Source organism: Petaurus breviceps, unplaced genomic scaffold (assembly GCF_028583685.1).
Source record: "Petaurus breviceps papuanus isolate PSGF00001 unplaced genomic scaffold, PetGlider_PUasm1.0 654, whole genome shotgun sequence".
Classification (NCBI taxonomy): domain Eukaryota; kingdom Metazoa; phylum Chordata; class Mammalia; order Diprotodontia; family Petauridae; genus Petaurus; species Petaurus breviceps.
Genome location: NW_027186438.1, coordinates 114,378 through 137,877, shown reverse-complemented (window position 1 = coordinate 137,877; position 23,500 = coordinate 114,378). Strand labels below are relative to the sequence as shown.

General features: G+C 45.5%; 1 pseudogene; it reads left to right on the top strand.

Annotated features, from left to right (window-relative positions):
- Nucleotides 1-4,199: 4,199 nt before the first annotated feature.
- The window catches only part of LOC138173844 (zinc finger protein 850-like), a 67,877-nt pseudogene continuing 48,576 nt past the window's right edge, over nt 4,200-23,500 (top strand).

Genomic DNA, 23,500 nt, shown 5'->3' with positions numbered 1-23,500 from the left:
CCCAGTGGGGGTGGGTGAGGAGGGAAGAAGGGAAAGAATCTGGAAATCAAATTTTTAAAAGCAAATGGTAAAAAAAAAATTTTTTTTTCATTCAAATGAGAAATAAACTATACAGGGACTGGGGTATAGAAATCCGTCTTGTCCTACTAGAAAGACAGAGGTGGGATGGGAGAGGATATAAGAGAGAACAGAATGGGGTACTCAGTAGGCTCGTTATCTTGGTGTGGGGGGTAGGGGAAAGAAAGGGAGAAAATTTGTAACTTAAAATCTTGTGGAAATGAATGTTGAAAACTATAATAAATTAAAAAAAAAGAAAGTTACATGATTCCCACCTCCCCCCAGACTCCCCCTGCCCCTTTCCTCAGGAGGCAGAAGTAGCCACTGGCTATGATATCCTGTTATATAGTAGACACAGATTACACTGATCAATATTTTTGCCATATCCAATGTTTATATAGTGTTAGATTCAATATGGGCTTCCTATAGATGTATCCTAAATTGTGGGTGGACACACTTAATAAGATGTTTGTTTAAGCTTACTGTAATGATAATTTGAAGATCTTCCCTGGCTTAGGGATGGAATGATATACACCCTAAATAGGGTATCTCACCCTACAGGAGAGTAGGGGAGAAAGGGATAAGAAGGGGATGGGAGGGGGGCAGGTTGGGGTGGAAGGAATTTGGAAGCACACACTTTTGGAAAGGGACAGTATTAGGGGCGGCTAGGTGGCTCAGTGAGTAAAGTGCTGGCCCCGGAGTCAGGAGCACTTGAGTTCAGTTCAGGCCTCAGACACTTAACACCCACACAAAAAAACTAGCCGTGTAACCTTGGGCAAGTTACTGAACCCCAACTGCCCTCCAAAAGGCTGAAAAGAAAGGAAAACAAAACAAAACAAAAGGGACAGGGTCAAAGTAGAGAATAGATTAAGTTGGGGTCGGGATGGGATGGAGGGAAATATAGTCAGTCTTTCACAATATATCCACTATGGAAATGTTTTGCATAGTTACACATGTACAACCTATATTGAATTGCTTATCTTCCCAGTAAGTTTGGGCAATGAGGGAGGAAGGGAAAGAATATGGAATTCAAAGTTTTAAAATCAAATGTTTTAAAAAACATATTTTTACATGCAACTGGGAAATAAGATATACAGGCACTGGGGTATAGATATCCACCTTGCCCTATGGGAAAGTCTGAGGGGGGATAAGGGAGGATATAGGAGAGAGCAGATTGGGGGAGGGGGTATACAGTGGGATCACTGTTTTGGGGTGGTGGGTAGAGGAAAGATGGGGAGACAATTTGCAACTCAAAATCTTGTGGAAATGAATGATGTAAACTAAAAATAAACATAAAATTTAATATAATAATACTATTTAAAAAAAGAAACATGCTTAGTCTAGAAAGAACAGTACTTGTGAAGTCAGTAAAGTTCTCATTACATTTATTTTACATTCATTAAGAATGAGGGGCAGCCAGGTAGCACAGCGAGTAAGAGCACCAGCTCCAGTGTCCGGATGACATGGGGATTGAATCCAGGCTCAGATACTTAGCACCCACCCAGAAACACCTGTCCGTGTAACCTTGAGCAAGTTACTTAACCCCCATTACTTAGGGGTGGCCAGGTGGCTCAGCGAGTAAGAGCACCAGCTCCAGTGTTGGGATGACCTTGGGGATCAAATCTGGGCTCAGACACTTAGCACCACACCCAGAAATAACTGGCTGTGTAACCTTGAGCAAGTTACTTAACCCCGATTGCTTAAAAAAAAAAAAAAGAATGAATGGGTATCTCCTGAATGGAGATTACACTTGTTGAGAGAAATGCAAACCTTTTTAGCCTGTTCCCAATTTGAATTTCCCAACTGTTTCTCCAATTGATGGGGGTAGGGATCCCAATAGGTTCAGCAGGAATTATGATCTTATCTAAGAGCAGAAAACCTGCAATGTTGTCTGGAAAGAATTCAAGATCTCAAGCTTAATTGGAGTGAGAGTTGTAGAAGTTTATTGTTACGCTTCTATGAGAAGTGGGCAAGAGTCCTTCAGGGGACCAGCAAGTGAGAGGGGTACAGGCTTTTACTTTTAAAGGGTAGGGCTGCCATTGTCAGGGCTGACCAGACTGGAGGGGCCTCAGTGCATAGACAAAGGTCAGAGCTGACCAAGAGGAGAGTGTGAATAGACAGTTTAGATAAGATTTGGGCCAGGTCCTTAAGGAGACAAAAGGTAAGGATAAAGGAGGGTGTGGGCCAGGCCCAGAAGAAATGAAGACATTAAGTTAGAACAAAGGGGTCACAGGGTGTTGCCTAGGTGGAGTGTGGGATAGGGAGAAGGGGCAGATCTCAAGGGTGGGAAAGGACAATTTGCAGTTACAACTGAACAGACTGGTTTTACAAGTTGGTTTCACAAATTGATCTAGACCCCAGGTACCCCCTCACAATGACTAGATGCAACCTTCTGAACCTCCCCCCTCATGTTCTCCTCCTTGATACATTCTCCCTCCCTCCTCATATATGGCATGTGCACTCACATTAACTTGCTCTGTCTTGGGGGTGAGTTGGATAATGTCAAACCCCTTGGCAAGCATGCACACAAGCTTCTGACCTTTTGCTTGATCAGAAGCCTGGTTCTGCTAGGTCACAGCTCTGATTAGGACCAGCTACTGCTGAAGTACATACTATTATCAGTCAAGCCTGGGAGTGATTTTATTCCCGTGGAAACATAATTCCTTCTTTTGTTTCCCACACATCTGCAGGAATATATGCACTCCTTTATAATACCATACTTCAGATGATTAATATGGCATCATCAAAATTTCATTGCAGGAAAAAAAACCTCACAATTTTATAATAAATTATTACATTTAAGATGCATCATTTAAAAACATTTTATCGAAATAATGCAAATTTTAAAAAATGTTATAGGGTTAAAGAAAGTGGATTTCTAGGGGGACACTGAGTAATTTTTTTTTAGGTGGGTGGTAGGCCAAATAAGTTTGGGAACTTCTGGGTCAGACAATGTATCAGATAAAAATCACTCCTCTCTTGAAAACAAACCCTAACCCTAACCCTAACCCTAACCCTAACCCTAAATGCCCTGGAGCTAAGATCATTCTGCCTTCGGGAAACCAACTGTGTGGATGCAGAGCCCAGGTCAGTCTGAGTCAGGCTGCCGCAGGGTTCCTGGCTTCTATCTGTCTTCTGCCCTTTCCACAGGGCCTCCCCCTTCAGCCCACCCCCACTTCAGTAGGTACACTTCTCAGTTCCTCAGCAAACCACTTCATCGCTTTCCAATTGGCCAGCCTTCTTTCAGCCACTTCTTCCCCAGGGCTAGTAAGGTTTGGGGACCTTGCCTAAAGTCCCCAGGCACTGACTTGGTAAGAACTTCCTAGAAAAGGAGAATTTACAGGGTCCTCTTAACTTTTCTCAAAGGCTAAGTTATTCTTATGATTTATTTTAGAGCAAAATAGACTCAATTGAGTGTAACCGTGTTTAAACACTGTAGCCACACTCTCTTACAGCTTCATTCATACTTTCATTGCATCCAGAGAGGAAGAGGAGTTAAATCTCCAAGGATACAATTGCATCACCACCTAGACATTATTCTTCAAATTGCAGCATTTTATACGATGTTTTCCCAAACATTCCAAAAGGAGAAAAATTAGAATCACAATAAGATAAATAATGTTAGAGATTTAAACGTGACCCAGAATTGCAAAATGACTTTGATTCAGTTAAATGCATTTCAGAATTATCTTAAATACAAAAAATCACTTCATTAGTCTCTCAGTTTGACACTCTAGACTGATAGTGTTCAGAGTAGAATAGAGTAATTCTGGTCCAGTTACCTCCAATTCCCATTCTTACATTCTTTACCAAATTGCCTAAATGCTGAATTTTAAATGTATTTTGCTTTAAGGTCTGGTCTACTAGTAGAGGTCAAACATCACTCTTCCAAAGGGAGAATGCCTTGGACGAGGAGAAACCCAGTCAGATCCCATCCAGATTTGCAGTTACAAACTGTAGAGGGCACCCGGATTGTCACCAGAGCCATCTGCTGCCAGTCCCTCCCTCTCAGGCAGTCTGGTGCTGCAGTGTTATCAAGGCAGGGTTTCTGCTCAGAAGGAGGAGGGGATGGGTCAGGGAGGATGGAGAGGAGGAGCTGTCCAGCCTGGTGGGTGGTGGCCCAGGTGGAGTTGGAGCACTGGGGTGGAGTTTGGAGGCCTGGGAGGAGTTTAGGGGGAAGAGGGGATCATGGCAGTGGAGAAGGCTTTCCACGTGATGGAGGGGTGGGCTTGGGGAGGAGAGGAAGGCTAGCTCCTGGAGTCCTGGTCCTGGGTGTGATTGGAGGAAAGGGCTCAGCCATCGTAGGGTCCTCAGGGGTTGGACAGGGTCGTGCCGTTGGGATTAGGAGGACCCTCCCAGAGTGGGCTGGAGGGAAGCAGGAAGTCTTTGAACTGAGACTGCTCTGACTTCCCTGGAGCTCAGATTCTCTCCTTTTCCCCTTTGACCCGACTCTCTCTGCCTTTCCTGAAGCTGAGATCTGTCTGATTTCCCTACAGCTGAGCCCTCTCTACTTTCCCTGCAGCTGAGATCTCTCTGCCTTCCCCTGGACCTGAGTTGGCTCTGTTTTCCTTTGGACCAGAGATCGCTCTGCCTTCCGGAAGCCCGCTCTGCGCATGCAGCTCCCAGGTAGGTCTAAGCCAGTCCCTCCTCCCCCACCCCCATCCCCACTCCGCCCAGGCCCCCATCTATCTTGGCTTTTGCTGGCTGGCTTTGTCTTTGGGCCTCATTCTCCAGGTCTGCCAGAAGGACAACTCCCAGGTCTGGCTACTGGCCCAGCTCCCCATCCATAAAACTTTTCCAGACTGCCAATAACTTCCTAAACATCCTGGCTGACCTTCCCAAGATTTCCCATTGGGTCACACTTTCCCAAACTTAAGACTTTGTCCATAGACAGCCAGGTGCCTTGTTTTAGCCTTCCCCTCACGACCCAGCTATCCTTTCTCTGTGGCCCCATCTCCTGGTTAGAGACTCAATTGTCCTGCCCTCAGACCCAGCCCCCTGTAAGGATCCCCAAGTCCTGCCTTCCTGCCCCCAGACCCCACCTTGGATGCAGGTTTCAAAGCTCTTTCCTAACCCCCTTATGTGAATTCTTGGCTCTTGGTCTATTTCCTTATCTGATCCCAATCATTTGACTCCCTTGAGGGATTCAAAATGAGGGATTAAAATTATCCAACATACAATGAAAGAGACTGAAGGAGAGCTCCGAGCCAATGGGACTTTACTAAAGGGAAAGGGCCATGGTCCCCTCTAATGAAGTGGGCCTCAGATCTTCCTCGCGGTCTGATTTGCCCCTTCCTTCCAGGGTCCAATTGTCATAGGGCTAGGTATCTTGACCAGGGGTGGGGAACCTGTGGCACTAAGACCACATGTGGCCTCCTAGGTCCTTATGTGTGGCCTTTTGAGGGATCCAAGTTGTTCTGTAAAACTTGGATTCAGGGACTTCCCATACCCTGCCGCCTCCCGGCTTGGTTTGCTCATGGAATTGGAGCAAAGCTCACTGGAGATAGCTTGGTCAGCATTCTGGAGCTTGTGCATGTGAGCCCCATAGGGGGTAAGCAAGTAATGAATATTGCAGTAGAGTGTGAGGCTTATTTTAGGGCCCTTCTACTAGAAACTATATCCCTATGTGGTTTATACAAAGTGTGGATGAATACACAGCTTATTCTTACACTAATATGCTAAAGAGCCATGATAAAAGACAGAATCTCATGGGCTACCAGACCCGCCTCTTGAGAGCCAGCGATGACACATTAGCAGGGCAGAGGGGCTGTCCCAGGCTGGCTGAGGCAGGGGGCATCTCCACTAAGTGGTGAGAAGACGGCACCTGCTCCTGTTGGACAAGAGAGAGTGGTCCCGAGTCCCAGAAATAAGTTAGGGGCTTGTCCCTGTAATTGAGTCACCTCCACCACACTGGGCTTGGCCACCATAGCAAAAACAAGGGTGGGGGGGCTCTGGGTAACTTCCTATGATTAAGCAAGTGAACTTACAAGGTGCAGCTCCCAGCTCTGGGCCAGATCCTGAGAACTTCTCATCTCTGCCCATATAGCCTCATATCAGATCGATTGGTGCTGGTGGGAATGGAGTAAAGCAACTTCCTCACAAGCCTAATCTGTGCTAGAGGGTCCCAGTTAGGGCTCAGGACACAGTCATCCAGCCTTCTGAGGCTGGAACACTTTCACTCGTGTCCCTGGCCTCCCTGTCATGACCTGTATTAGACTGCCCTGCTCCCCTTCCCCATGCCTCCTGCTTCCCTGACCCCACTTCTCTCAGAGCCCTCAGATCCCCTGCCAGGCAGCTGAATCCCAGACTGGGTTCTGTCTCACTGTCTCAGGACTGAGGTCGGGCCTCAGGTCATTCCTTAGAGGGTCTCTTCTGGAGCCTTCCCTATCCTCAACCTTCCTTCCCTTCCCTCCCTCCTCTGTCAGTCTGTCAGTCTATTGTCTAAATAATGTGTGTGTAAGCTGGGGAGAGGGGATGCTGGGAGGACAGAGGACCAGGTAGAGGGAGGGCTCTGACTTGGGGTCACTGAGGCTCTGATTGGTCTCTTCCTATCCAGGATCCCAGCCCCTCTGCCTCTTGGGTTTCTGTAGGGGGATGGGGAGGGGAGCAGGGACAGAAGTGGAGTAAGAGAGGGAGGGAAGGAGCCTCCCTGTTCAGACCCCCCTCATTTGCAGCCTGACCCTCCCTGCTGCCTCCCTCCCTCTACAGGTTGAAGCCTTTCCCCTGAGGCAGGGCCTGAGTCTTTCTAACCCCTAGAGGACCTCCCCCTCTGTAAACCCCAGCTGGGCAGCCTCCAGCCTAGGAGGAGAGGGGAAAGAGCTCTCCCCTCTGGGATCCTTCTCCCTCCCCAGCTCAGTCTGCAGAGGACCAAGGCCTGGCCCAAGGGGCTACTGGGGCCAATCCAGATCTCAAAGCTGGAGGGAAATTAGGAGATTTATTATAAGGTACAGCCAATAGCAGTGGCCCACAGTGTGAGGCCCAAGGCAGTGAGCCTGGGATTCAGGTTCCAGGTGGGGCAGGCAGAGGTGGAGCAGGGAAGGACTTTCCAGCTGGCTCCAGGCTGTCTCCTGGGTGTCAGAAAGGCCTAGAACTGGGACATTCCATGACCAGTTGGAAAGTGTGTGAGGAAGAGCTTTGGCTGCTGCTCTCCCTGTGGGGCTGTGGAGGGTGGGGGAGCAGGTCCCTGGGGCAGAAAAGGTCCAGGGATAAGGTGGAGGAGCTTTCCCAAAGGGAGTCACTTTGGTTCCTTTGCACCTCCACAGGGAGCCTGGATTCTGCAGGAATGGCCCCTGGGAGCAGCCCAGCCCCAGCCCAGGTGAGTGCAGCCCCTGCTCAGGCTTGACCAACGCCAGCAACCCAGCCATTCCCATGGGCATAGAGGAGGGTCTGTGAGGCTGGAGACACCTGCCTTAGGGATGGTTTCTTCACAGAAATAGATGTGAAAATGATTCCAGTAGTAACAGCACTGTCCCACCCCCCAACACCTCATGCTGCCCTCCCAGGTTCTTTCTGTGAGGCAGTCAGGGTTAAGTGACTGGCCCAGGGTCATACAACTAGTACGTCTCAAATGCCTGAAGCTGAATTTGAACTCAGGTCTTGCTGACTTAACAGTCTGTTCTCCATCTACTGCTCCAGCTACCGCTTCCCATTTGGTTTTAAGTTCCCCTTCATTTCTGCTGACTGATAAGGGTGACCCCTTCATTACTTCCTCTCTGTCACCCAGGCACCATGTCTTAACTCTCTGCCTGCCAGCAGCCCCTCCCTCTGCACACAGCTCCTCCCACTCCCCTCTCTTCCTGGGGCCAATCTCTCCCTTGTAGTGACTGAAGGTCCAGGACACCCTTCCCCCTGAGTCTTGTCTGGGCAGGCCTGCAGCAGAGCCCTGAAGGGTCCTCCAGCTCCTGTCCTTGGCTGTGTGGTCATCGGAGCAGAAATTGTTCCCCTTGTGCTGCCCCTGTCCTCCTGCCTCAGCTCACACAAGCCTTCCCAAGACTCACAAGGCCAGATTTCCTGTCCAGACTGCTTTGGGCCCTCCTGCTGCCCCTGGGTGTCTAAGACCTGCCCTGGCACAGTGATTGAATGATGAATGGCTTCTCTGCTGTTTAAAAGAGGCTCCTGGGATTCTCACCCTTGCCTCTGTTGGTCCTGGGCACCAGGACTGGCTTCACCTCACCCCATATTACTGTACAGATTGGCTTCCTGGTGGGATAATTTGGTGTGCCCTGCCCAGTGTGCCAGGCACTGGCAGAGACCATGAGAGCAAGAAAGGGAAAAGGGAGGTTTGACAGAGTCAGGTGAGTGTGTCAAGGTACCTCAGACAGTGTCTTGGGACATCTGAGTCTCCCATAGGCTGGAGCAGGTCCTGGACTGACCTGGGGAGGGAGTAATGGATGGAACTGACTCATTTTGGATGTTAAGGAAACATCAGACACTCCTAAATCATTCAACAAAACAGCTTTATTAAAACTATAAGTGCAGCAGAAAAAGGCTAGTAGACAAGGCTCCCTCCCCTCCGTGTGGGAGCTCATCTGGGCAGCAGGGCAGGGTGTGGCTGTGAGCCGTCTGGGGAAATCTCTCCTATCTGAAGTTCCTGGATTTCACATGGGCAGACTTTTATGCCTTTAGGTTGTCAGACAGCCACACTGATGTGTCCAGAAACACTCAGAATATGGGCTGAAGGGGGGCACATGCAGCCTTTGCCCACTATGGGGGTCAGGTCCTGGCACAGCTTTGTCACCTTTCAGGGACTGGCCTAACCATGTGACAGGAGAAGGACAGAACTCCAGGAGATAGTGGCCCCTTCACACATGGGGAGAGCTCTGCCTTTGACAGCCATCAGGTCAGTGGTCAGTCTGATTTCAAGACTGGCTGCAGGAAGGAAACCGGCTTTTATTCTTGAGTTTCTACCTTCCCTTTCTGCCCTCCCTCCCCCCCATTTGGAAAACAAGAAAAACTAATCCCTATTACAAGAATGTATCAGCAATGGTGGGGGGGGGGCAGAAAGGGAAGGTTAATCAGCACTTTGAGTACACCCCTCTGTCAAGAGGGGGCACAAGATATCCTGACTCCTCAGGAACTGCTTGATCATGATATTGATCAGAGTTCCAATGTGCACACCCTTGCACACACATATTCACATACTTACACAAACATTCACACATACATACACACTCGCGCACACACATATTCACACACACTCGTGCACACACTTGCACACACACATTCACACACTCATGCACACACTTGCATACACGTATTCACATACACACTCGTGCACACATATTCACACGTACGCACAAACACACAGTCGTATCAACCAAGATCCACCTTCTCATCCTCCCACCTGCTTCCTCCCCCACACTAAGAACACAGGAGAAGCAGAACCCATTACACACAATGTACAGTCAATCTGAAAAAAACCATCCTCAGTGCCTGTGTCCCCCCCCCCCCCCCCCCCCCCTCCAAATATGTCCCTTTCAGTACCCGAGTCCTGTCCCTCTGGGTCGTCGGCAGCGTTTCATCACCCTCGACCCTCTGCACTGGTGGTTGGTCACTCTGCCAACTCCAGGTCAATGCAGCAGTATCCCATTACATTGATGCATCTTATTCATCCCCACCCCATTTATTATTTATGAATAATCCCTCAGATTTCCTTTCTTTGACACCTCAGCAAGAATTATAATAATTCTGATACATTCTTTGAATTTGATCTGCTTAGACCTAATCTGTCCCATATTATACTCTCCTAATTCTCCCTCTTGTTTCCCTCCTTATCACTAGTGAGTAAAATGTATTTCTATGCCCAGCTCTGTGTTGGGTGTAGTCTGCCTTCTGTTGACTAGAGGACTAAGGTTCAGACATCACACGCCCCACCCACTCCCTCCTCTGTTTATATAGATGTCTACTTCTGCCTCCTCATTACGTGAGACAATATTCCTAACCCACCCTTTCATGCTCTCACCTTAGTGTATTCCTCTTCCTTTCTGTCCATCTTTTCTTAAAATCAAGTCATACCAGACCTTTCCCCAGACTTTTCTAATTTGATTCCCTCTATGAGCCCTGAGACAGATCAGAGGGGACACATATCATTCCCCCATATTTGAATATAAGTAGTTTATCCTTTAATTTTTTTAGTCCCATAGGCTAATTCATCCTTCTGTACTTTTTGATGTTTCTCTTCACTTGTGTTTGAACTTAAAAAGCTCTCTGCAGTTGTGGTCATTTCATCAAGAATGCTTGGAAGTCCTTTCCTCCTACATCATTATACTCAGTTTTGTTGAGGAAATTACTCTTGGCTATAAGATCATGTCCTTTGCTTCTGGCATATCCTGTTCCAAGCTCTGTGGTCTTTAATGATGGTTATTGTTTCTTTCTTTCTGCTTGCTATATTTTTTTCATTCATCTGGAAGCTCTGCATTTTGACTTTGATGTTTCTGGGAGTTTTCATTCAGAGATATCTTGGGAATTGATCTGTGGTTTATTTTGACTTTGTACTCTGGTTGTAAGACATCTGTGCAGTTTCAAGGTTTCTTGAAATCTTATGTCCAGGTTCCTATTTTTATGGCATTCAGATGCAATGACATTTAAATTTTGCCTTATTCTCTTTTCTATGTGAGTTACTTTTTTTTCTATGAAGTATCTTACTTTCCTTCTGTTTTTTTTTTTTTCATCCTCTTGAATTTGTTTTAATATTTGTTTTTGTCTTGTGGCTTCTATTTGGTTTATTCAAAATTGGAGAAAGCTTGTTGCTTGGCCAAGGTTTTGTACATCCTGTGCAGAGCTGTTACCCCCTTGATTCTTTCTCCTTCCCCTCCAAGACTCTCATTCCACTTATAAACAGTCTCATTCTTGTTTCAGTGCCTCTGGAAATTCTGGTTGAGTTTGCGCCCAAGCTGTGCTTTTTTGGGAGCAGTGCTTGTAGATATGAGTCACTCTTTTCTGTTTCCTCTGCTGCCATAACCATTCATTATGGTGAGGTTCTTCTTTTGTTGGCTCATTCTTGCAGCCTAAATCCTAACTTCAGTTGTGAAGTCAGAGCTGGATTCTGCAGCACCCTTGGCAAGAATGTTTAGGCTGCTCTCATTGCTGCTTTCTTGGGGCACTCAGAGGCAGGATAGAGGCCTCTCATTGTTCCCAGAGTGGTCTGACCCAGCCCAAAATAGGATTGTTTCCCTCTTGCTCTGAGATCTCTGGGGTGAGTCTATAAAAGAGTAAACTGCCACCAGACTCTGTCCCTATTAGCCAACCAATAATCTCTGCTGGCTGTCTCAGAGAAGGGGCAGCATTAGGTAGGGAATAGGTGATCAATTATGAGACACGTTGTAAAGGTGAAAGCAGCAGACCTAGACAAAAGATAGGATATGGGGGAGAGAGAGGTGAAGAGCAGGGGGTGAGCTCACACCTACCTTGTGAGCCTGAAAGCCTCGCACCAGGTGCCAGCTGATGTCTTGGTTGCCTACTACTAAGTCCTGGATTGGATAGATGAGGCTTGGGCCTCAAGGAGCCTTTGGGGGTAAGGAGAAGTTGAAGGCTCTAGGTGGAATGCTGAGAGAGGAGCAAAGAATCCCTTACTGGTCTGGCTCAGTTCCCAGGATGGGAGCAGGGACTCAGTCCCAGCTCCTAGGCCAGCCTGGAGCATGCACAAGAATCACAAACTAACTGGGGACCTGCAGAGTTTGCCAGTTGGCTGGCAGGGGCCAAGTTCAGCAGATTACTATTGCCAAGAAGACCGAACACCAGGATCAGGGGCCTGTAGAACTGAGATCCCAATGTGGGGAAGGGGAACCTCAATCAGCTTTGTCACAGGTCAGGTGGTGATAGTGGTTGCTGTCCTTGTTCTGTAAGGGGACCAAATGACCTCACTATTCCAGAGTCACGTTTCTATGTCTTGTCCTGTGACCAGACCGGTAAGAGCTCAGGAGGCCCTGCCGCAGCTTGGGCACAAACAGTCCATGTGAACATTTGAGGGGGATTCTCTCAACTTGAACGTCCTGCATTTCCTTTGAGTTGCTTCAGTTCTGATTTTCTCACAGAGCACAGCACCTTCTCTGATGTGGGTATGCCATGCTGAGCGGCCCCGTGCCAGTGTTTCCCATGTCACACAATCCATTCCAAAGTTCTTGAGGGAGACCTTGAGACCATTTTAGGAGCACTGAAAGCTTGCAGTTCCCTAGCCTGGGCTGTCCTTGAGATCCTGGAGTAAGGAAACTTTTTTTTTGCCTTTTGGGGGGAAATTGGGGTTAAGTAACTTGCCCAAGGTTACACGGCTAGTTTGTTTTTTGTTTGTGTGTGTGTGGGTGTTAAGTGCCTGAGGCCGGAACCGAACTTGGGTCCTCCTGGCTCCAGGGCTGGTGCTTTGCTCACTGCACAACCTAGCCACCCTTCAGGAAACTCTCAATATCCCCAAGAGAGAAGCAGCAGGACCTAGGAGAAGAGAAGTTCAGCCCAGATACTGCTCCAGGAGGGCACAGAGACTGACCTAAGTTAAACATTGAAGTCATTAGTGAGCTAGAAATGTGATGGAGTGCTGTTGGGGTATAAGAAGTGACGAAGGGTAGTCTGGGAAGATGTGTATGAGCTGATGTATACTGAGGGCAGCAGCACTGGGATAACATTTATATGGAGATCATGTTGCAAGGATGACCTTGGAAGACTTGGGAGTTCTGATCTGTGCACTGGTTTGCCACTATTCCAGAGGACTAATCAAACATGCCCTTGTCTCCCCTTCTAACAAACATAGCCAATGTGAAAGTCAGTTTTACATGATTATATATATTGAAAATAAGGGTTTGTTTTTTTCATTTAATTTTCAATGAGGAGGAGGGGAGAAGAACTATAGGGGGATTTTTTTCCCTAAAGTAAAAACCTATTTATTTTCCATGGGATAGTGATATTTTCCTCTACATATTCCTCAAAGCTTTAGGGAGGGTAATTTGATTTTGTGTCTAGAATTGGGAGCCAAGAACTAGACACATTGAGAAAAGGTAACTTCATAACTACACAAAACTCTAATCTGTGAAGCCCTGCAAAGAGCTACTTCCCAGGGGAACCTCATGGAGACTTGGGTATAAGAAAAGACCAATTTTTTTCCTTTTTTTTTTTTTAGAGGGGGAAGGCAAGGCAATTGGGGTTATGTGACTTGTCCAAGGTCACACATAGATTTTTTGTCTTAAGTGTCTGAGAACAGATTTGAACTCAGGTCCTCCTGACTCCAGGGCCCGTGCTCTATTCATTGTGCCACCTCACTGCCCCAAAAGACCAATTTTCTTTCTTCCACCAGCTCTTAATTACCTATTGAGGTTTAAGAATAAGCCATCTTTCCCCTGCACTCTTTTTTTTTTAATATCTCGATGATTTATTGAATTTTTCCCCTTTTATCCAGATGTTTAGACATAAGAATGCCTGGTAGTATATGGAAAACAATTGTGATAAAACAGCCTAATAATTATGACAAAGAGCAAAAATAACCTAGATCTTAAAAAATGATAAGAATGTATATAACATTTTTATTATTAATTTATTTTTAATTTTCAATGTTTGCTTATATAAGATTTTGACTTTAGAATTTCCTTCCCCTCCCCAAGACAGTGCAATCTGATATAGGTTCTACACATACAGTCATATTAAGCACATTTTCACATTACTTATTTTGTAAAGAAGAATTAGAACCAATGGGTGGAATGAGAAGGAAGAAAGAAGACAAAACCACAACAACAAAAGAGAGAGAGCAAATGGAATGCTTCCATTTGCATTCAGACTCCATAGTTCTTTCTCTGGATGTGGATGGCATTTTCCATTCTGAACCTTTTGGAGCTGCCATAGTTCCCTACATTGCTGAGAAGGGCTAAGTCTATCAAAGTTATCATGACACAGTGCAGCACTTATAGAAACAAATACTCAAATGGAGATAATAACATCTTTCTCCAGAGTTATTGTGATGTTAAAAATGAGACTCCTAGAGCACTATGTGTTAGCTGTTTTCGGAACAGCCCAAGGGCTCCTATAAGGCTCTCTAACTAAGGACTTTGCCCCTATCAGTTACTTAAGAGTCTTTGAGAGATAGAGAAATATATCAGCAATGCAATATTCACAATGCCTGCAGAAATTATAAATATGCTGATGTGGTTATTAATCACAAAATATATCAGGCTTTCTATATGGGTGATAAAGCTAGAACATTTATTAAAATACCAAAAGACTGAGTCCCCACACCGGAAAGCCATAGCCATCAGAGTAGTTATGAAATTGGCACAGGTAGATAAAGTAGAAAGCACCCACATTCTCAAGCCTTTAAAACAGAACAGGCTACCTCAGGCAAAGGTCTTCCTCTCCCCACTCACAGCAACCACCCAGCATCCAGGAAGCGCGCTCCCAGCAGCTCCGGCCCCTGGAAGTCCTCAGCAGGAGTCCTTAGCAGAAATTCTGGATGGCTCTAAAAGGGGTTCGCGCCTCCACCTCCACCTTGGCCTCTGCCTCTGCTGCTGCTGCCACCATCGCCGCCACTGCTGACCACCACAGGAACTCTAGCTTGGCTTCCACTTCCTCTTGCCCCACCCCTTCCTGCTACGTCAGCAAGTCCAATGGGGCATGAAAGATCTTTAAATCCCATAACCCTTACATTCGGCCCCAAGATCTTTCATGTCCCTTACTTGGCAAAAAAACATTAGGAATAACTGGTGTCAACAAAATTTCACAACAATATAACAAGAATAGCACACAATAAACACAGAAAACCATATTTTAGGGTGGCGCTTGAGCACAAGCTCCCCATCATTCCCCCCACCCCGAACAAATGGGGCCCCAAAATCTTGTGGTAAGGGGTGAAGATCTCTTCTTCTATGGCTACTTGCTGCTGAAATCGGATGTAGAGCTGTCCCTGTCCTTAGGGGTCCCATTTGAGAGGTCAGTTCTTAATATGCTTGATGCCAGGTCCAAGGGTGACACATCACAGTTGCAGACAGGGGGTGACATCCAGCTTAAGCTATCAGGCATCTACAGATGGAGGGTACCAAGCCTGTGGAAACAAATCTAACAAACAAGGTGAACAAACAAAAAATCAAGAAGAAGCAAAGAGACAATAACCAGACTATTGTAGCCTCACTCACGGTAGAATAAATGACTTAAGGGTACAATTTTGTAATCATCTTCTCCAGAATAAACAATAGTTACAGTGTTATCCCTCCCATATGCTATAATCTCTGCAGCCTTTGGAAGATCATCTGGCTTCCGTTTTACCCATACTTTAGCTCCTGATTTTATTCTATCAGTAGAACCAAATCTTTCAGTTCCTCTGACAGTTATTTTGGAAGGAGGATCCGTTTTTACAAGTGGTATTGTTTTACAAGGAATGATAATCACTTGAACTATCCTATAATTTTTATGAATCTGTATAGGCCCTTCATCTAAATTATGGAATGTTACAACAATTTCTCCTTGATAATTAGAATCTATCACTCCAGCCAATACATGTATTCCTTGAGCTGCTAATCCTGATTTGGGTAAAATCTGTCCAAAGTGATTTTTAGGGATTCTTATGCATATCCCAGTGGATATTTTTCTTATTTCTTTTCTGTCCAACCAAAAGTCCTCTAAACAATGTAAATCATACCCCACTGAACCAGGTGGTCCTGGGTACGATGCTGGGACATCTGGCCTCAAGGTCCAATACTCAATATTTGGGATCTTAAGTGTTTGTTGTTTTCTAATTTGCAGATTTGGTGTCATCATTCTGGCTAGAGGTGTACTTCCTCCCAATGGTCTATTATTCAAATTACGCAAAGCCATGAACAAATTATCCTTCCGATGTTGATATGAATTATTGGAACTTAATTTCCTCAACTGTTCTTTCAGTAATCCATTCATTCTTTCAATTAACCCAGATGGTTCTGGATAATATGGAATATGATATATCCATTCTTCATTGTTTAGTATACAATACTTCTTCATTTCATTGCCTTTGAAATGTGACCCATTGTCACTGAATCTGCATTGGGGTTCCATAATATAGACTTATGAGATCTAGAGTTTTACAAGTGTTTTTCTGGGTTGCATTCTTATAAGGACAAGCCACTAGTACACATGAATAGGTGTCAACACAAGTACATATAAATCTGCATCCTTTATCTAGTGGTAGTGGACCAATATAATCTATTTGCCAGATTTGGGCTGGGACTTTTCCTCTTGCTATCTCTCCAGTTACTACCTGAGGAACAGTTCGCTCCTTTTCCAATTGACATATATGACATTCTTCTGCTATCTGCTTTAACAGTGAATGAGAGATACTAATACCTCAATCTTGTGCCCACCGGTGTGTGGCCTGGACCCCCAAATGGCCTGCTGTTTGGTGGACCCATTTTGCTAATACCGGATCATCAGTTGTTGTCAAAGTGGGGACAATATGTTCAGTATCAATCTTTGCCAGTCGATCAGCAAGAGCATTGTACTCACGTTCTGGTGTGGTGGGGGCCACGTGAGCATCTACATGAAAAACTGACAAGTCTGGGGTGGCCTGGTAGCACAGCAAGTAAGAGCACCGGCTCCAGTGTTGAGAAGACCTGGAGATCGAATCCCGGGCTCAGACGCTTAGCACCCACCCAGAAACACCTGGCCGTGTAACCTTGAGCAAGTTACTTAACCCCAATTGCTTAAAAAAAACTGACAAGTCAGTGTCCAAAGACATGTTCCAGATATCTTCCCGTAATTCTTTGCCCCAGACTTGTTTGCCACGAATTTCCCAATTTTCATTTTTCCACATGGGCATCCATGTAGCTAACCCATTAGCTACTGCCCATGAATCAGTGAATATATGACACTGTCCTTGTTCTATTTTGATGGCTTGATATACTGCCATAAGTTCAGCATATTGGCTACTTCCACCTATCCCAGTACTTTCCAAAGTCCTTCTAGTACATGGTTTATAGGCCACTGCTTTCCAATGTCTTTTTTGGCCCAAATATTTTGCTGTCCCATCAGTAAACCATGCATGTCTCTTTTGTTCCTCAGTTAATACATCATATCCCTCATTCCATTTTACGGTGGACTGTACCAACTGTTGCTTTGGCTCAGGGGGTGTGTCATTCCCCACAATTTCTATGTTTGCTACAGATTCATGCAGAGCAGAGACTCTGCTTTTGCCTGTTTTCTCTATTTTGAATATACCACTTCCATTTGATTATACTAGCCTCTTGGGCATGTCCAATTCTGTGAGAAGCTGGGGTACTCATTACCCAGGTCATAATTGGGATTCCAGGTCTTAATATCACTTCATGGCCCAGAGTCAGTTGTTCAGTCTCCACCAAAGCCCAATATGCAGCTAACAACTGCTTTTCAAAAGGTGTATACTGGACTCCAGATGAAGGGAGTTTCCTACACCAAAATCCCCAAGGTGCATTTCGGCTTTGTTGTTTTTGCCATAAGCTCCAGTTTGCATAATCATCTTGTACAGTCACTTGCAATTCCACTGGACCATTTTGCAGGGGCCACAAATCTAGGGCCAATTGTATGGCAGCCTTGGCTTCTTCAAAAGCTTTACTGTGCTCAAGTCCCCAATCGAATTCATATTTCTTCCGTGTGACTCTATAAAGGTTTTAAAATCTATCCCAAATGTGGAATGTGGTGCCTCCAGTATCCAAACAATCCTATGAACTTTTGGGCCTCCTTCTTATTGGTAGGGGTAGGAAAATCCTGAATCTTTTGTCGGGCTTGAGGAAGAATCTCCCGTAGCCCCTTGTTCCATTGTATACCCCAAAATTTCACATTTTGAGCTCGTCCTTGAACCTTTGCAGGGTTAATTTCCCACCCTTTACTTTTCATATGCTCAATTAGAAGGGTTAAACTCCTTTCCACTTCTTTTGCATCTTTTCCCTGTATCATGATATCATCAATGTAGTGGGTAAGCTGTATACCAGGTAGCTTTAATTCATCCAACTGTTCAGCCACAATCCTGTGACAAATAGTGGGGCTATGTATGTATACTTGTGGCAAGCGGGTGAAAGTATATTGTCTACCCTGCCAAGTGAAAGCGAATTGGTCCCATTGTTTAGGGTCTATTGGGATGGTAAAGAAGGCATTTGCCAAGTCAATAACTGCATACCAAATCCCATCATATGTCTGGATCCTTTCTATTAAGGTGATGGTATCTAGAACAGCAGCATACAAAGAAGGAGTCACCTTATTCAACTGTCTATAATCCACAGTCATTCTCCATGTCCCATCTGATTTTCTTACTGGCCAGACAGGATTATTCCATCTTGTGGTTGTAGGGACTAACACTCCTGCTTCAACATATTCCTTTATAGTAGTGGCAATTTCATTTTGCCCACCTGGCACACAATACTGTTTTAAAGTAATTACTTCAGAAGGTTCAGGTAAAGTGATTGGGTCCATTTTTAGTTTTCCCACTAAAACTGTATTAATTCCTATCTTCCTCACAGCAAATTGGTATCTCCCTTCAGGTAAATTCAGAGTCATGCCTCTCAATACATCTATTCCAATGATGTGTTCAGGAATGGGTACAACAACCACAGTATATTCTTTCTTAGGTAACTGCCCAATTTTCATTGTTATTTTAACCTGTCTGGCTGATATTTCAGCGCCTCCTAGACCTGTGATGGTAATAGGAGTTCCATGTTTAAACTTATCAGGGTTTCCATAGATAAGTGTGGCCTCAGCCCCAGTATCAAGCAGTGCCCTAGTCACAGTAGTTGATCCATTCTTCCAATGTATTGTTAAACCAATATGGGGTCTGCAATCTCTTCTGCATATTTCTTTTATCTGGGCTGGGGCTTGGCCTATCTCCTATTCCCCCTGAAAGTGGGGCAAAGTTGGATACAAAGATTCAGATTCAGAAATACCTGCAGGGGTGGTTCCTGCTTCCCTGTTCATTCTAATGCTAAGTATCTTTTCTTGGTACAGCTTATGCAGCTCTTCATTTGGAATACCATCTATTCTTCTGAAGTCCACCCCTGCTCTTAATAGAGCAGTAAACTGTTCCCTTGTTGTTGGTCTATTTTGTCTCTGAATCCTCTGGCTGTTTACACTTCTCTCTCAAGGCAATTTGTCTTTTTCCCATTCCCCTAAATCACTTAATTGTGAAATCTTATCCAGCACCTCTGAAAGAGGGTGCCCTATTTCTCCAATTAATAGAGTCAGAATTAGGTGCTTATATGCAGGAGGAGCCATCTTCACTATGATATTTCTATGAGGAACTCCTAGGGGGGTATCATAATATGCATTTGCATCTCCTATCATGATAGCAGTTTTCATTACCTCCTTCTTTAGCTTTCTCATACAGTCTCTAAGTGAGTACCAGGGTCTGTCTCCCCTAGGCCACATAGATTCAGTAGGATATTGCTTTTTGCATCCTTCTGCAGCTAAAGCTAGCAGATTAGTTTTGTTATTTCCTCCTTGCATATGGTGATCCCTAAAAGCTTGGTGTACAAAAGGATTCTGACTGATACTTATGAATTTTAAACAGTCGTCATTGTCCAGTGTTATTCCTCCTGCACCTTCATCAGTGATTCTTACTATCCAAGACACTAAAGATTCCCCCATTCTTTGGGTGAATCTACTCAATATATCAGTGATCTCCTGTTGAGTGAAATCCTCAATTATCTCCCTGGACTCTGTTTTGCCTCGGTGGTTCTCCTGTCTTCTTCTTTGTATGGGGAGAGCTTCTACATTAGAAGACTCCTCATCTAACCTTGCTCCATTCTCCTCACACACATTCTCCTGGCAGCTGTCAGGGCTGTGACACAGAAGAATCCTCAGGCAAACCAGCTGACTCCCTAGCCATCCGAGCTCTTTCCTCCAGCAGTTTATCCCTACTTTTACACATAAGGCGATAACTTGTTAGCAGCACCCAGCCTCTCCTGCACACTCCTACCAGTTCTTTGCCTGCTTCTATGAGTATTCCTTGCAAATATCTTTCCAAATCTCCAGGTTCTCCCTCTTTTAGCCTTGGTTCCCAGTTTTCACAGGGCCCTGTGCTTTTGGCCCATTCTCTGGCTAGAGAGGAATAAGGCAAATCCTCCCATCCTGGAATAGCCATTTCTCCCTCTAAAGCCCCACTGCTTCCAAATAGAGGCCTGACATTTTGTGATCACATCCTGGTCGCCAAATGTATCAGCAATGCCATATTCACAATGCCTATGGAAATTACAGATATGCTGATGTAATTATCCATCACAAAATATATCAGGCTTGCCATATGGGGGAATAAGCTAGAAAATTTATTAAAATACCAAAAGACTGAGTCCCCAAACCAGAAAGTCAAAGCCATCAGAGTAGTTATGAAATTGGCACAGGTAGATAAAGTAGAAAGCACCCACATTCTCAAGCTTTTAAAACAGAACAGGCTACCTCAGGCAAAGGTCTTCCTCTCCCCACTCATAGCAACCACCCAGCGTCCAGGAAGCGTGCTCCCAGCAGCTCCAGCCCCTGGCAGTCCTCAGCAGGAGTCCTTAGCAGAAATTCTGGCTGGCTCAAAAAAGGGGTTTGCGCCTCCACTTCCACCTCGGCACTACCGCTACCACTGCCGCTGCTGCCATTGCCGCCACTGCTAATCATTGCAGGAACTCTAACTTGGCTTCTGCTTCCTCTTGCCCCACCCCTTCCTGCTACATCAGCAAGTCCAATGGGGCATGGAAGATCTTTACATCCCAAAACCCTTACAAGAGATCAAGAGACTATTCCAGTGAGTAATGAGGTGACAGGAAGGCTATAAGATGGGTAAGGGTTCGGCACTGAACATCCGGGGGTAAGAGAAGTTTAGTCCTGAGGACAAGAATTGTCTTCCCAAGTCTGAACCTTTTCATGGGGTGATTCTGGCCTGGGTCTCCCCTCGTGGACTTTTCCCCTCATTTTATTTTTCCGGTTTTTTTAAAAATAATTTTCTTCTATTCACCTAGACAGCCACCTTCAGATCTTAGACTTTGCTAGAGCCGGCCTGTTCCCGTTTGCCCTCTTGGATGGGTTGGGCAGGTCTGTTGGCTCCTGGTCCCTCTCTGGCTGTCTCTCTATTGAAGGTGCTGAACTTGGCCTGTCTCTGCCTCCTGCTGTGGCCAAGGAAGCACAAGTCACATGCTGGAGGCCATGCTGGTCTTCTTATCCAAGAGACCAACAATGCTCCAACACAGATAATCTGGCCAGTCAAGCCCCTTCCCAGGCCACTTAAGATTAATCAACAGACCCTGCTGGCAAGCCTAGAGTCAGTTGATAGGGTTTGACTGAGACCCTGCAGCAGCTAATCAGTGGGGAGACAAAAGAAGGCAAAAGATGGTCCCTGCTATCAAGAAGCTTCCAGTCTAGTAAGGGAGAAGACAACCATGGCCAAACATGGGACCAATACGGGACCAATAGGGCATGATCAGAGAAATGGCCTTAGAATGCAGAGAATTGGGGAAGGCTTCTTTTTACCCCCCCTAAGCAATCAGGCTTAAGTGACTTGCCCAGAGTCACACAGCTAGTAGAGAGGCTTGTTCTAGAAGGTGGACTTTCAGCTGGGACTAGAAGGGAACCAGGAGGTGGAGATGAGGGAGGGCATGTCAGGCATGGAGACAGTCATGGTCAGGACAGAGTTTCTTGTGTGAGGCAGTGCCACTGGATTCCAGAGTATGTGGAGAAAAGCTAGAGGAAGACTGGAGAGGCTGGTTGGGGACCAGGTTATGAAGGACTCTGAATGCTACAAAGGATTTTATATTTGATTCTGGAGGGTGATAGGAAGCAACTATAATTTATGCAGTGAGATTATAGCATGGTCAGACCCACCCTACCCTGGTTTCCATCAGATTGACAGCTGACTGTGGGATGCACTAGAGTGGCAGAGAGCTGAGGCAGGCAGACTCCCCAACAGCTATAGCAATTGCCCAGGTGTGAGGTGATGAGGGCATGATGAGGGCATGCCCCGGGGTGGGAGTATATTTCAGAGATGGTAAAGGGGTGAACTTGACAGGGCTGAACTACAGATTTGAGATCAGGAGTGAGGGTCAGGTACTGAGGAGTGGAAAGTGGCACTCAGGCTGACTGAGTGGGGGACCAGGAAGGTGATGCCTGTTCGGAAGTAACAGGCATCTGAAGAGGGAATAATCTAAGTGCAAAGGGAAGTTTCACACATGGTGATTTGCCCTTTAGGAGCCAGTTAACTTTCCCTGGAGATATTTGGGATACCTTGTTCTGTAAAGTTCACTGTGGGAGAAATGAATTTTTTCCTGAAAAAAATCCTAAAAACTCTATGACATTGGTAGCAGTAATGACATTGCAGCAGGATATAACAGGGAGGTGTGGAAGACAAGTTAAACCAGAGTACAGATTATAGGCTTCTAGAACATTTATTTTTTTTTAAGCAATCGGGGTTAAGTAACTTGCTCAAGGTTACACGGCCAGTTATTTCTGGGTGTGGTGCTGAGTATCTGAGCCCGGATTTGATCCAGGTCATCCCGACACTGGAGCCGGTGCTCGCTGAGCCACCTGGCTACCCCTAAGCAATTGGGGTTAAGTAACTTGCTCAAGGTTACATGGCCAGGTGTTTCTGGGTGGGTGCTAAGTGTCTGAGCCCAGGATTCGATCTCCAGGTCTTCTCAACACTGGAGCCGGTGCTCTTACTCGCTGTGCTACCTGGCCGCCCCTAGAACATTTTAAGAAGTTGTTATTCAGTGACTTCGGTCAAGTCTGACTCTAATGAATGATTCGATGGACCCTTGAGAAAAGAAAAGTTTTAGAAATTCTTGGGAATTTCAAGACATGTAAAGGAGCAATAAATTCCTCAATTGTTCAGAAGTAAAATAGTAAAGGAAGTGAAAGGTGAAATATGGATTACAAATAGATCCTAAATCAGATATTTTAAGGAGAAATCACAGTGGGGTGGTTAGGTGGTGCAGTGAGTAAAGCGCCGGCCCCAGAGTCAGGAGGACCCTAGTTCGGTTCTGGCCTCAGACACTTAATTACCCCCCCCCCAAAAATAAGCATGTAACCTTGGGCAAATTAAATAACCCCAACCCCCCCAAAAAAAAAAAAAAAAAAAAAAAAGAAAAATCACAGTGATGAAAAACGAATCAGAATTTTATGTACAGAATGAAGGATCCTTCCCAAACATCAGTCTCTAATAAAGTTAATCCAATGCTTATGACTACAATGGAAGAAAATGAAGTGGAAGACAATCAGATTCCCAGTGCATTGGGCTGCAAATATAGATGACCTCTCTCAAGTATCAGGGCAGTCTTAGATCTAGCCAACCTCTCCTATATATTGCCCATCAGTTGGCCCCATAACTCATTATCTTGACTCTTCTCCCAAGTTTCTATAGTTCTAGGTTTGTGTTTAGATCATTTACTTCTCAGAGAATAACTGGTTACATTCTTCTAACCTATTAGGGCTCTTGGCAAAGATGCTGGAGTGGCTTGCCATTTTCTTCTCCAGCTCATTTTACAAACAGGGGAACTGAGGCAAG